Source organism: Scyliorhinus torazame, chromosome 12 (assembly GCF_047496885.1).
Source record: "Scyliorhinus torazame isolate Kashiwa2021f chromosome 12, sScyTor2.1, whole genome shotgun sequence".
Taxonomy (NCBI): Eukaryota; Metazoa; Chordata; class Chondrichthyes; order Carcharhiniformes; family Scyliorhinidae; genus Scyliorhinus; species Scyliorhinus torazame.
The window spans coordinates 156,478,789-156,492,213 of NC_092718.1; the positions used below are offsets into that span (position 1 = coordinate 156,478,789).

Below are 13,425 nucleotides of genomic sequence, written 5' to 3' on the forward strand. Positions count from 1 at the left end.
ATGGCCTTTTGTTCGGGTTCTGAGTCTGCGGGATTCGAAGTTGGTACGGATTGGTAGTTAGGAGCGCCTATCTCGTAGCGAGCGGTGACTTTAGACTTACTGGATCTCGGCGGCAGTTGAACCGGTCACGGTCAAGGTTGGTTCCCGTTGCTGAGTGACCCAGTCAAGAAGAACGATTTGAACTTGGGGGCTTAACTTTATAGTCCCCAGGGGCTTCCCGCCTTTCGGGGCGGACCCTGTACCTGGTTCTAGGTGATTGGACTTTGTTCCAATCGCTTGGTTCGATTTCTCCAATACTGGAGCGGTTCCCTGATCGATGGGCGATCTTGAGGTGCCCGTTAACCTCTTTTGTGTTGACTCCTGCTGGCGCCGGGGAGTCTGGCTTAGCTTTGTTTGTCCTAAATGTTGCGATTGTTCCCGGGGATCGCTTATTAGTATGTAGATGGCTGCTACATTATTATGCAGATGGCTGCTTGTATCGATGCTATCTGGGCTTTTGCAGAGTTTAATACACAGTAAACTTGCACCTGCTGGTTTCTGCCTGTGTTGGCTGAATTTCCCTGCAACCTTTGCTGTTCTCCATTTTACATCGGGAGTTGGCCAACCCAGGTGGCTACATCCCCCAACGGTAGGTTTGCTGGTGGTGGGTGGTGGAACGGGGCCATTAAATAACCCAGTGGCCTTCCCAACACCCTCCCGACCCCAATTTTGGGGTTGTGGGGGTGCTGTGGTGACTGAAACCTTGGGTGGTCTGCTCACCCTTGTCCCATTTGAGGCCCTTAAGTGGTCAATTATGGGCTGAGGGGCAGCCGGCATTGGTGAGGGTGTGTTCTGCACCGACTCTTTGTTTTTTTATGTTTATTCTTTCATGGGGAGTAGGCATCGCTGGTTGGCCAGCATTTGTTGCCCATCCTTAGTTGCTCTTGAGAAGGGCAGGAAACCCTGTCACCCGTTAGATTCTGCTCAATGAATCTGTTTCAGGCAATGCACAAGGGGAATTTTTTTTTCTCTACACCTGAGGCCTGTGGAAGCTTGGTTATTGAGTATGTTTAAAGCAGAGATGGACAGATTTCCAAATGTAAATGACATAAAGGGATATGGGGATAGTTTTGGAAAAAGGCATGGACTCAAATGTTTAGCCATAGTCATATAGAATAGCGGAATAGGCTCGATGGCTGAATGGCTGACTCCTGTGTTCCGATGTTATTTCCAAATCATAACGAGGCTCTGCCTAAAAAACTATTCCCGTCATCTCTGCCCTGGACTTGTGCCAATTTTAGATCAGTGTCCTCTTGTTAGCAACCCTGCTGCCCGTGATAACAATATCTGCCATGTGAACATTGTCAAAATATTAAAGGATTTTAAAGGAATTTTATCCCTTTCCAAAGCTCCAAAGCTAATCCATTCGGCATTTGCATTGCAGCTTTGAAAACGTAATAGGTGGGATTCTCAGTTTCTGAGACTTAAGTATTGACGTCAATGCAGAATTCGTGGACTTTCACGTCAGAAAAACTGGCGCCACACCTGGACCAATTCAGCTACTATTATGGGGCTAGCATGGGTGCCGCATGGAACACAATCGATTCCAGTGAAAAACGGTGCAGGATCCGCCGGGTCCATGATTCACACTCAGGAGGCTGACAAGCTGCAGCCGCATATACACACTTCAATCCCCACACACACTCATCCCAGCCAACAAGATGGCACTGGTTGTGCTGGAGCGCACCCATACAGCTGATGGGTCGGCTGGGGCCAGAGGGAACCTAGGGAGGTTGCCCTGGGGGGACCCCTATATGATCCGTGGCACTAAGTTCAAAGTGGGCTGTTCATGGCATGCACAGCTGCTTGACTGTCATGCCAGCTGTGGCAATGGCGTTCAATGCCCATCCACCCCGTCCCCACAGCCCACCCGCTGGCCACCCCCGGCTACTCCCCTGGTCCTGGCAGAAGTCCCCGGCCAGCGGAGCAACTGTCAGCAAACTATGGCGATGTTGGACACTTTCCATATCCCCTCTCTCTCCCTCAGTAGCTGCTTTAACGATTTTTAAAAGCAAAAGTGAACCCCACCGTCGTGAACACGACCCATCGGAGGTGGAGAATCCTGGAAGCCCCGGAGAATACAAACAGTGTCTGCTGGACATGCGTTCTGAAATACACTGATGCCCCTGTCGAGATACTGGAGCATTTCGATTTATATCATAGAATTTACAATGCAGAAGGAGGCCATTCGGCCCATCGAGTCTGCACCGGCTCTTGGAAAGAGCACCCTACCCAAGGTCAACACCTCCATCCTATCCCCATAACCCAGTAACCCCGCCCAACACTAAGGGCAATTCTGGACACTAAGGGCTATCCACCATGGCCAATCCACCCAACCTGCACATCTTTGGACCGTGGGAGGAAACCGGAGCACCCGGAGGAAACCCACGCACACACGGGGAGGATGTGCAGACTCCGCACAGACAGTGACCCAAGCCGGAATCGAACCTGGGACCCTGGAGCTGTGAAGCAATTGTGCTATCCACAAGGCTACCGATTTGCCATCAGATCGGCACCTGCCGCGATTTTGGTGTCGGAACCGATTTTCCGCCCAATCGCCTTTGCTGATTTTGCCGTTGGCTGACAAAGAATCCCGCCCAATGTGTTCTATCACATTGGGGTGTGGGTTTGAGACTACCCACAGAGAGTACGAAGGTCTCACACGTGTCACGTGTCAGGTGTGCTGATGATCCAGATTTCCCCCAAATTTATTCAACATTTTCTGTGAGATTGCCCTGAGCTTTGGTGGTTTAAGAGGTCTGACAGGTCCCTCCAGTGCCTCCATGTCTTAATACACTGTCCAGTGTGGCACTGAAGATGGAAATTTAATTAGTGGGGAGTGATAGCTTGGTGTTAATATAAGTGGACTTCTGAGATAGACTTAATACTTCAGAAACACATTTTTCAATACCACCCAGGGGAGTTTGAATTCAATGATTTTATTAAACCTGGAATAATAATTAACCATGGACTGTTGTAAAAAACACTTTGTTCATTAAGGTCCTTCAGGGACGATGATCTCCCCATTAGGCTTGGCCTAAAGTGATACCAGATGCACAGCACTGTGGGTGAATCTGAACAGCCCTGTGAAATTCCCTTGCAAACCACTCGGTTCTATCAGACCACTATAGACAAGTAAAATCAAGTAGACAAGTGAAGGGGACACTCAGTAGACTGCATATCTCCGCCACCCAGTGTTAACTCAACATTTTAGAATTCTGCAGCTCTTCCCGGAGGCATTTCCCTGTCTGGTTGTAGCTCTGTACACCATGAAAAAGCAAAGGTGACGTGAGAGCGATTGCCCTTGACATCAAGGCAGTATTTGCCAGAGTATGGCATCAAGGAGCCCTGAAGCAAAACTGGAGTCAATAGGCATCAGGGGAAATCTCTCCGCTGGTTGGAGTCATACTTGGCACAAAGGAAAATGGTTGTGGTGGTTGGAGGTCAATAATCTCAACTCCAGGACATCACTGCAGCAGTTCCTCAGGGTAGAGTCCTCGGCCCAACCATCTTCAGCTGCTTCATCAATGACATCCCTTCCATTATAAGTCAGAAGTGGGAATGTTTGCAGATGACTGCACAATGTTCAGCACCATTCGCAACTCCTCAGATAATGAAGCAGTCCATGTCCAAATGCAGCAAGACCTGGACAATATCCAGGCTTGGGCTGACAAGTAGCAAGTTATATTCGCGTCATACAAGTACCAGGAAATAATCATGTCCTACAAGAGAGGGTCTAACCACTGTCCCTTGGCATTCAATGGCATCACCATCGCTGAATCCCTCAGAATTAACATCCTGGGGGTTACCATTGATCAGAAACTGAACTGGACTAGCCATATTAATACTGTGGCTACCAGGGAAGGTCAAAGACAAGGAATTTTACACTGAGTAACTCATCCCCTGAACCCCCTCCCCTACCCCCTCACCCAACCCCAGAGCCTGTCCAGCATCTACAAGGCACAAGTCATCAGGAGTGTAATGAAATACTCTCCACTTGCCTGGATGAGTGCAACTCCAACAACACTCAAGAAGCTCGACATCATCCAGAACAAAGTAGCCCGCTTGATTCCTCCCCCTTTCACAAACATTCAAACCCTCCACCACTGATGGACAGTGGCAGCCATGTGTCTCATTCACAAGATGTCAGAAGATGGCACCGGAGCGTAGCGACACTCTGCGAGCTCTCCCTAACAGATCCTCTTTTTACTTATCTTACAATCGTTCTAATCTTTTAAAATTTAATTCTAAGGCTAACATTATTACTAAACGCTCTCTTTTATCTTTTCTTGCAGGCTTGAATATCCTCCGAGGCCTGTGGAGATCTTTTGACCCGACCCAACCTGACCTCCACGACCTGGAAGCAGATGTGTCCCAAATCCGAAGGGAGGCCCCTACCTCGATTTGGACTCGACACGGACCTCGGAGTGCCCGATCCAGCCTAAGAACCGATGCCAGCCTCGGACCGCCTGGCCCAGTCCCTGGAGCTCCCGACCCTGGCCCACGACCACGAGACCCAGCACAACTCAACCCGGAGAGACTCGCCCAGCGATCCGACCCGGAGAGGCCCGCCCAGCAACCCGACCTATCTAGCGACGGAGGAAAGAAAAATCCACGTGGAGGCCCGATTGGGCCTACTCCAAAACCCGACCCCAGGAGCGCCTAAGGAGGGAACAGAACACGGGACCCAACCCAACCTGCCTCAGGAAGCCCCTGCCCGTGAACCAGGAGCCCCGAAACAGGACCCCATGTGAGGACCCAAACGCGCCACAAGGTATTCTCGTGCTCGCAGAATGCCGGGACCCGTCCAGAGCGCAAACATGCCCCCCCCAGAACCCCACCAGCTCAACCAGCATCCTGGTCCCCGCCAGGGCCCTGGCCCCTGCCAGACACAACCACCTACCTTCCACGAGGGCTGACTTCTCCCATCAGATGCCGGGACCATCCAGCCGCAGCCGCGGACCGAGGAAGCAAGGGAAAGGTGGCGGTCTGCAGGTGAGATTGAAGGAACGCGGTTTCAAGACTCCTCTGCCCAGCATACTCCTGGCAAACGTCCAAGCGATCAAAAACAAGCTGGATGAACTTAACGCCAGACTTACCTCTCAGAGGGAAGTAAGAACATTGCTGTGTGCTCTGTTTCATAGAGACATGGCTCACCCCTGCCTCACCGGACTGTGCCATACAACCTGAAGGCTTCTCAATACATCGGGTGGACGCACCGTGTCATCAGGCAAAGCGAAGGGTGGAGGGGTTTGCCTCCTCATCAACACCTCATCAACTCCTCCTGGTGCTTGGATGTGGTGACCCTGGCGACCCACTGCACGACGGACCTGGGATACCTGACCGTAAAGTGCTGCCCATAATATCTTCCACGTGAGTTTACCTCAGCCATTATCACAACGGTCTACATCCCACCCAAGGCAGAAGTGAGGAAGGCGCTGGACGAACTGTACACAGTAATAAACAACTACGAAACAGAACACCCGGAGGCCTTGTTCATCATAGCCGGGGACTTCAACAAAGCCAACCTCAAGAGTGTACTGCCAAAATTCCACCAGCACATCTCCTGTCCCACCTGGGGCGACAACACTCGTGACCACTGCTACTCAAAAATCAAGGGCGTCTACCGTTCCATCCGCCGACCGCACTTTGGGAAATCAGACCACAAGACGGTGCTCCTTCTGCCAGCATACAAGCAGAAACTCAAGCGGGAGAATCCAGCTAAGAAGGCCGTGCAGTGCTAGTCCGAGGAAACAGAAGAGCTCTTACATGACTGCTTAGAGACAGTGGACTGTTCCATATTTAAGAACTCAGCGACCAACTTAAATGAGTATGCCACCACCGTCACAGACTTCATCAGCAAATGTGTGGACGACTGCGTGCCAAAGAAAGCAATGCGTACATTCCCCAACCGGAAAACATAGCTCGATCGTGAGATTGACTCCGTACTGAAGGACAGATCTGAGGCTTTCAGGTCAGGCGCCCCTAACCTGTACAAGAAATCCAGGTACGACCTCCGCAAAGCCATCCGAGATGCCAAGAGAGAATATCAGACCAAGCTAGAGCCACAGACTATTGTTACAGACTCTCGACGGTTGTGGCAATGCCTAAATGGGGCTGTTTAGCACAGAGCTAAATCGCTGGCTTTGAAAGCAGACCAAGGCAGGCCAGCAGCATGGTTCGATTCCCGTAACAGCCTCCCCGAACAGGCGCCGGAATGTGGCGACTAGGGGCTTTTCACAGTAACTTCATTTGAAGCCTACTTGTGACAATAAGCAATTTTCATTTCATTTCAAATAACATAACGGGCTACAAAGCAAACCCGAGCAACATCTCCAGCAGCAGCACACCCCTCCCCAATGAACTCAATGCATTCTATGCTCAGTTTGAGAAGGAAACCAATGATCCGCTGTCGAGTGCCCCAGCAGCCCATAACACACCCATACCCACAGTCGCAGCTTCCAAAGTCAGATCAGCCTTCCTGAAAGTGAATGCTCGGAAGGCGACGGGTCCGGACGGGAACCCTGGTCATGCACTCAGAGCCTGCATGGACCAGCTGGCAGATGTGTTCGCTCCGAGGTCCCCACCTGCTTCAAGAAGACCACCACCGTACCGCTGCCAAAGAAGAACCAGGAAATGTGCCTCAATGACTCCCGTCTGGTGGCCCTGACTTCAGTCGTAATGAAGTGCTTCGAGAGGTTGGTCATGATGCACAACAACTGCCAGAACGCCTTGATCCACTGCAATTCGCATACCGCCGCAACCGGTCCACAGCAGGCGCCATCTCCCTGGCCCTACACTCATCCCTAGAGCATCTCGACAACAAAGACTCCTACATCAGACTCCTATTTATTGACTCAGCTCCACCTTCTATACCATAATCCCAGCCAATCGCATATCAAAGCTCCAAAACCGTGGACTTGGCTCCTCACTCTGCAACTGGATCCTCGACTTTCTGACCCACAGACCACAATCAGTAAGAATAAACAACAACACCTCCTCCACAATAGTCCTCAATACCGGGGCCCCACAAGGCTGTGTACTTAGCCCCCTACTATACTCCCTGTACACACACGACTGCGTGGCAAAATTTGGTTCCAACCCCATCTGCAAGTTTGCTGACGATACAACCATAGTGGGCCGGATCTCAAATAACGACGAGTCAAAATATAGGAGGGAGATAGAGAACATAGAACATAGAATATAGAACATTACAGTACAGTACAGGCCCTTCGGCTCTCGATGTTGCGCCGACCTGTGAAACCACTCTACAGCCCATCTACACTATTCCCTTATCGTCCATATGCCTATCCAATGACCATTTGAATGGCCTTAGTGTTGGCGAGTCCACTACTGTTGCAGGCAGGGCATTCCATGCCCTTACCACTCTCTGAGTAAAGAACCTACCTCTGACGTCTGTCTTATATCTATCTCCCCTCAATTTAAAGCTATGTCCCCTCGTGCTGGACATCACCATCCGAGGAAAAAGGCTCTCACTGTCCACCCTATCTAATCCTCTGATCATCTTGTATGCCTCAATTAAGTCACCTCTTAAATTAAACCTTCTTCTCTCTAACGAAAACAGCCTCAAGTCCCTCAGCCTTCCCTCAAAAGATCTTCCCTCCATACCAGGCAACATTCTGGTAAATCTCCTCTGCAACCTTTCCAATGCTTCCACATCCTTCCTATATATGTGGCGACCAGAATTGCACACAATACTCCAAATGCGGCCGCACCAGAGTTTTGTACAGCTGCAACATGACCTCATGGCTCCGAAACTCGATCCCTCTACCAATAAAAGCTAACACACCGTACGCCTTCTTAACAACCCTCTCAACCTGGGTGGCAACTTTCAGAGATCTATGTACATGGACACCGAGATCTCTCTGCTCATCCACACTACCAAGAATCTTACCATTAGCTCAGTACTCTGTCTTCCTGTTATTCCTTCCATAATGAATCACCTCACACTTTTCTGCATTAAACTCCATTTGCCACCTCTCAGCCCAGCTCTGCAGCTTATATATGTCTCTCTGTAACTTGTAACATCCTTCCGCACTGTCCACAACTCCACCGACTTTAGTGTCATCTGTAAATTTACTCACCCATCCTTCTACGCCCTCCTCCAGGTCATTTATAAAAATCACAAACAGCAGTGGCCCCAAAACAGATCCTTGTGGTACACCACTAGTAACTGGACTCCAGTCTGAACATTTCCCATCAACTACCACCCTTTGTCTTCTTCCAGCTAGCCAATTTCTGATCCAAACTGCTAAATCACCCTGAATCCCATGCCTCCGTATTTTCTGTAATAGTCTACCATGGGGAACCTTATCAAACGCTTTATTGAAATCCATATGCACCACATCAACTGCTTTACCCTCATCCAGCTGCTTGGTCACCTTCTCAAAGAACTCAATAAGGTTTGTGAGGCACGACCTACCCTTCACAAAACCGTGTTGACTATCTCTAATCAAATTATCCCTTTCCAGATGATTATACATCCTATCTCTTATAAACCTTTCCAAGACTTTGCCCACAACAGAAGTAAGGCTCACTGGTCTATCGTTACCAGAGTTGTCTCTACTCCCCTTCTTGAACAAGGGGACAACATTTGCTATCCTCCAGTCTTCTGGCACTATTCCTGTAGACAAAGATGACTTAAAGATCAGAGCCAAAGGCTCAGCAATCTCCTCCCTAGCTTCCCAGAGAATCCTAGGATAAATCCCATCTGGCCCAGGGGACTTATCTATTTTCACACTTTCTAGAATTGCTGACACCTCCTCCTTATGAATCTCAAGCCCTTCTAGTCTAGTAGCCTGTATCTCAGTGTACTCCTCGACAACACTGACTTTTTCCTGTGTGAATACTGACGAAAAATATTCATTTAGCACCTCTCCTATCTCCTCGGACTCCACGCACAACTTCCCACTACTGTCCTTGACTGGCCCTACTCTTACCCTCGTCATTCTTTTATTCCTGACATATCTATAGAAAGCTTTAGGGTTATCCTTGATCCTACCTGCCAAAGACTTCTCATGTCCCCTCCTGGCTCTTCTTAGCTCTCTCTTTAGGTCCTTCCTAGCTAACTTGTAACTCTCGCGCGCCCTAACTGAACCTTCACGTCTCATCTTCACCGAAGCCTCCTTCTTCCTCTTGACAAGTGTTTCAACTGTTTTAGTAAATCACGGTTCCCTCGCTCGACCACTTCCTCCCTGCCTGACAGGAACAGACTCGCAGTAGCTGTTCCTTGAACAAGCTGCACATTTCCATTGCGCCCATCCCCTGCAGTTTTCCTCTCCATCAGATGCATCCTAAGTCTTGCCTCAACGCATCATAATTGCCTTTCCCCCAGATATAACTCTTGCCTTGCGGTATATACCTATCCCTTTCCATCACTAAAGTAAACGTAATCGAATTGTGGTCACTATCACCAAAGTGCTCACCTACCTCCAAATCTAACACCTGTCCTGGTTCATTACCCAGTACCAAATCCAATATGGCTTCGCCTCTCGTTGGCCTATCTACATACTGTGTCAGGAAACCCTCCTGCACACATTGGACAAAAAACGGACCCATCTAAAGTACTCGAACTATAGCGTTTCCAGTCAATATTTGGAAAGTTTAAGTCCCCCATAACAACTACCCTGTTACTTTCGCTCCTATCCACAATCATCTTTACAATCCTTTCCTCTACATGTCTGGAACTTTTCAGAGGCCTATAGAAAATCCCTAACAGGGTGACCTCTCCTTTCCTGTTTCTAACCTCAGCCCATACTACCTCAGTAGACGAGTCCTCATCAAACGTCCTTTCTGCCACCGTAATACTATCCTTGACTAACAATGCCACCCCTCCCCCTCTTTTACCACCTTCCCTGAGCTTACTGAAATATCAAAACCCCGGCACCTGCAACAACCATTCCTGCCCCTGCTCTATCCATGTCTCCGAAATGGCCACAACATCGAAGTCCCAGGTACCAACCCATGCTGCAAGTTCACCCACCTTATTCCGGATGCTCCTGGCATTGAAGGAGACACACTTTAAACCACTTTCCTGCCAGCCGGTACACTCCTGCAACTTTGAAACCTTACTCATGACCTCACTACTCTCAACCTCCTGTATACTGGAGCTACATTTCAGGTTCCAAATCCCCTGCTGAACTAGTTAAAACCCTCCCGAAGAGCATTAGCAAATTTTCCCCCCAGGATATTGGTACCCCTCTGGTCCAGGTGTAGACCATCTCGTTTGTAGAGGTCCCACCTACCACAGAATGAGCCCCAATTATCCAGGAATCTGAAACCCTCCCTCCTGCACCATTCCTGTAGCTACGTGTTCAACTGCTCTCTCTCCCTATTCCTCGCCTCGCTAGCACGTGGCACGGGTAACAACCCAGAGATAATAACTCTGTTTGTCCCAGATCTAAGTTTCTGCCCTAGCTCCCTGAATTCCTGCCTTACATCCCTATCCCCTTTCCATCCTATGTCGTTGGTACCTATGTGGACCACGACTTGGGGGTGCTCCCCCTCCCCCATAAGGATCCCGAAAACACGATCCGAGACATCGCGGACCCTGGCACCTGGGAGGCAACACCAACCGCGAGTCTCTCTCGTTCCCACAGAATCTCCTATCTATCCCCCTAACTATGGAGTCTCCAATGGTTAATGCTGTACTCCTCTCCCCCCTTCCCTTCTGAGCACCAGGGACAGACTCTGTGCCAGAGACCTGTACCCCATGGCTTACCCCTGGTAAGTCCCCCCCCCAACAGTATCCAAAGGGGTATACTTGTTATTAAGGGGAACGACCACAGGGGATCCCTGTACTGACTGCTTCCTCCCAGCCCCTCTCACCGTCACCCATCTATCTTTATTCTTCGGAGTTACTACATCCCTGAAGCTTCTATCTATGACCACCTCTGCCTCCCCAATGATCCGAAGTTCATCCAGCTCCAGCTCCAGTTCCCTAACACGGTTTTTGAGGAGCTGGAGATGGGTGCACTTCCCACAGATGAAATCAGCAGGGTCACAGGCGGCGTCCCTCACATCAAACATTCTGCAGGAGGAACATTGTACTGCCTTCCCTGCCATCCCCTCTAGATAAAACAAGAAAAAGAAAGGAAGAGCTTACCTGACATTCACTCATCCCCTTAGGTTAGAGGAGGTGGAAGGGTGGGTGAAACTACAAGTGTAGTGTCTCAGGTTTAGCAACCGCCCAACTTATATACAGGTAGTAACAAATCTTCCCAGAAATCCCCACGGCCGACTTCCTGCAGCTGTAAAGATAAGTTTTGAAAGTTACACTTACCTTCCCGACAGGCCCCTGGACACTGCTCCCGCTGAAAATTTGAGCCGAGTGGAGTGGTGCAGCAACAACAATCTCTCCCTCAATGCCAGCAAAAGTAAAGAGCTGGTCACTGACTTCAGAAAGCAAAATACTGTACTCACCCCTGTCAGCATCAATGGGGCCGAGGTGGAGATGGTTAGCAGTTTCAAATTCCTAGGGATGCACATCTCCAAAAATCTGTCCTGGTCCACCCACGTCGACGCTACCACCAAGAAAGCACAACAGCGCCTATACTTCCTCAGGAAACGAAGGAAATTCGGCATGTCCACATTAACTCTTAACAACTTTTACAGATGCACCATAGAAAGTATCCTATCAGGCTGCATCACAGCCTGGTATGGCAACTGCGCGGCCCAGGGCCGCAAGAAACTTCAGAGAGTCGTGAACACAGCCCAGTCCATCACACAAACCTGCCTCCCATCCATTGACTCCATCTATACCTCCCGCTGCCTGGGGAAAGCGGGCAGCATAATCAGAGACCCCTCCCACCCGGCTTACTCACTCTTCCAACTTCTTCCATCGGGCAGGAGAGACAAAAGTCTGAGAACACGCACGAACAGACTCAAAAACAGCTTCCTCCCCGCTGTTACCAGACTCCTAAATGACCCTCTTATGGACTGACCTCATTAACACTACACCTCTGTAAGCTTCACCCGATGTGGTGTTTATGGCGTTACATTGTATACCTTGTGTTGCCGTATTATGTATTTTCTTTTATTTCCTTTTATTTTCATGTACTTAATGATCTGATGAGCTGCTCGCAGAAAAATACTTTTGACTGTACCTCAGTACACGTTGACAATAAACAAAATCAAATCAAATCAAATCCGATGCACTGCAATAACACACCAAGGTTCCTTCGACAATACCTTCCAAACCCCCGACCACTACCATCCAGAAGGACAAGAGCTGCAGATACCTGGGAACCCCACCAGCTAGAGTTTTCCTCCAAGTCACTCACCACCCTGACTTGGAAATATATGCCGCTCCTTTACTGTCACTGGGGCAACATCCTGGAACTCCCTCCCGAACAGCACATTGGGTGTACCTACACCTCAAGGACTGCAGCGGTTCAAGAAGGCAACTCACCACAACCTTCTGAAGGGCAACTAGGAATGAGCAACAAATGCTGATTTAACCAGTGATACGCACATCCCATAAATGAATTTTTAAAAAATTCAGAGCTTTCACTTTGCAAAGGAGATTTCAGGCCAATCCACATCCAACAACCTGCTCTGAAAACATTGCTCACGTGTTGATCGATGTTGCAAATTCCACCAGAGCACCTGAGATGATTCAGAAAATTCTAAAACAATCTACACATTTTCAGTCAAAAGACCCACAAAATTATTTTAAATAGAGTCAAGACGCCCTTCCTCCCAATGTTAATTCATTCAAAAATTCCAGGATTTGAATCTGCATCTTCATCATCTTCACTAATTATTTTTCCTTGGATCATACCCGATATGTGTGTCAAGTTTGGGTGACATCCATCCATTAGTTTTTGAGATTATATTGTTCACAACTCACAGGGGTGAAAACATTCCCTCTGCTGCATGAAGAATAAAATAGAAGCTTATTATCTAAATGGAAGAGATTGCAGAGCTCTGAGGTGCAGAGGGATCTGGGTGCCTGAGTGCATGAATCCCAAAAGGCTAGTATAAAAGGAAAGCTAATAGAATGTTTTAATTTATTGTGAGGGGAATTGATTACAAAGGTAGGGAGGTTTTGCTTCAGGTATAGAGGGCATTGGTGGGACCACATCCAGAGTACTGTGTACAGCATTGGTCTCCTTATTTAAGCATAGATGTAAATATATGAGAAGCAGTTCAGAGGTTTACTACACTAATACAGAATGGGCAGGTTTTCTTTTGAGGAAAGGTTGGAGGAATTGAGTAAGAGGCGACTTGATCACAAACTTTAAAATCCTGAGGGGTATTGACGAGTGGATGTGGAGAGGAAGTTTCCTCATGTCGAAGAATCTAGAACAAGGGATCATTGTTTAAAAATAAGGTCTCACTCATTTAAGACAAAGAGGAGAAGAA

The 13,425-nt window shown here is 48.8% G+C and overlaps 1 protein-coding gene across 2 annotated transcripts in view; it reads right to left on the minus strand.

Moving 5' to 3' along the window:
• Positions 1–13,425, minus strand: part of LOC140386679 (cytochrome P450 2D17-like) — an 82,873-nt gene that overhangs the window by 18,550 nt on the left and 50,898 nt on the right. The gene's annotated exons all lie outside the window — the stretch shown is intronic.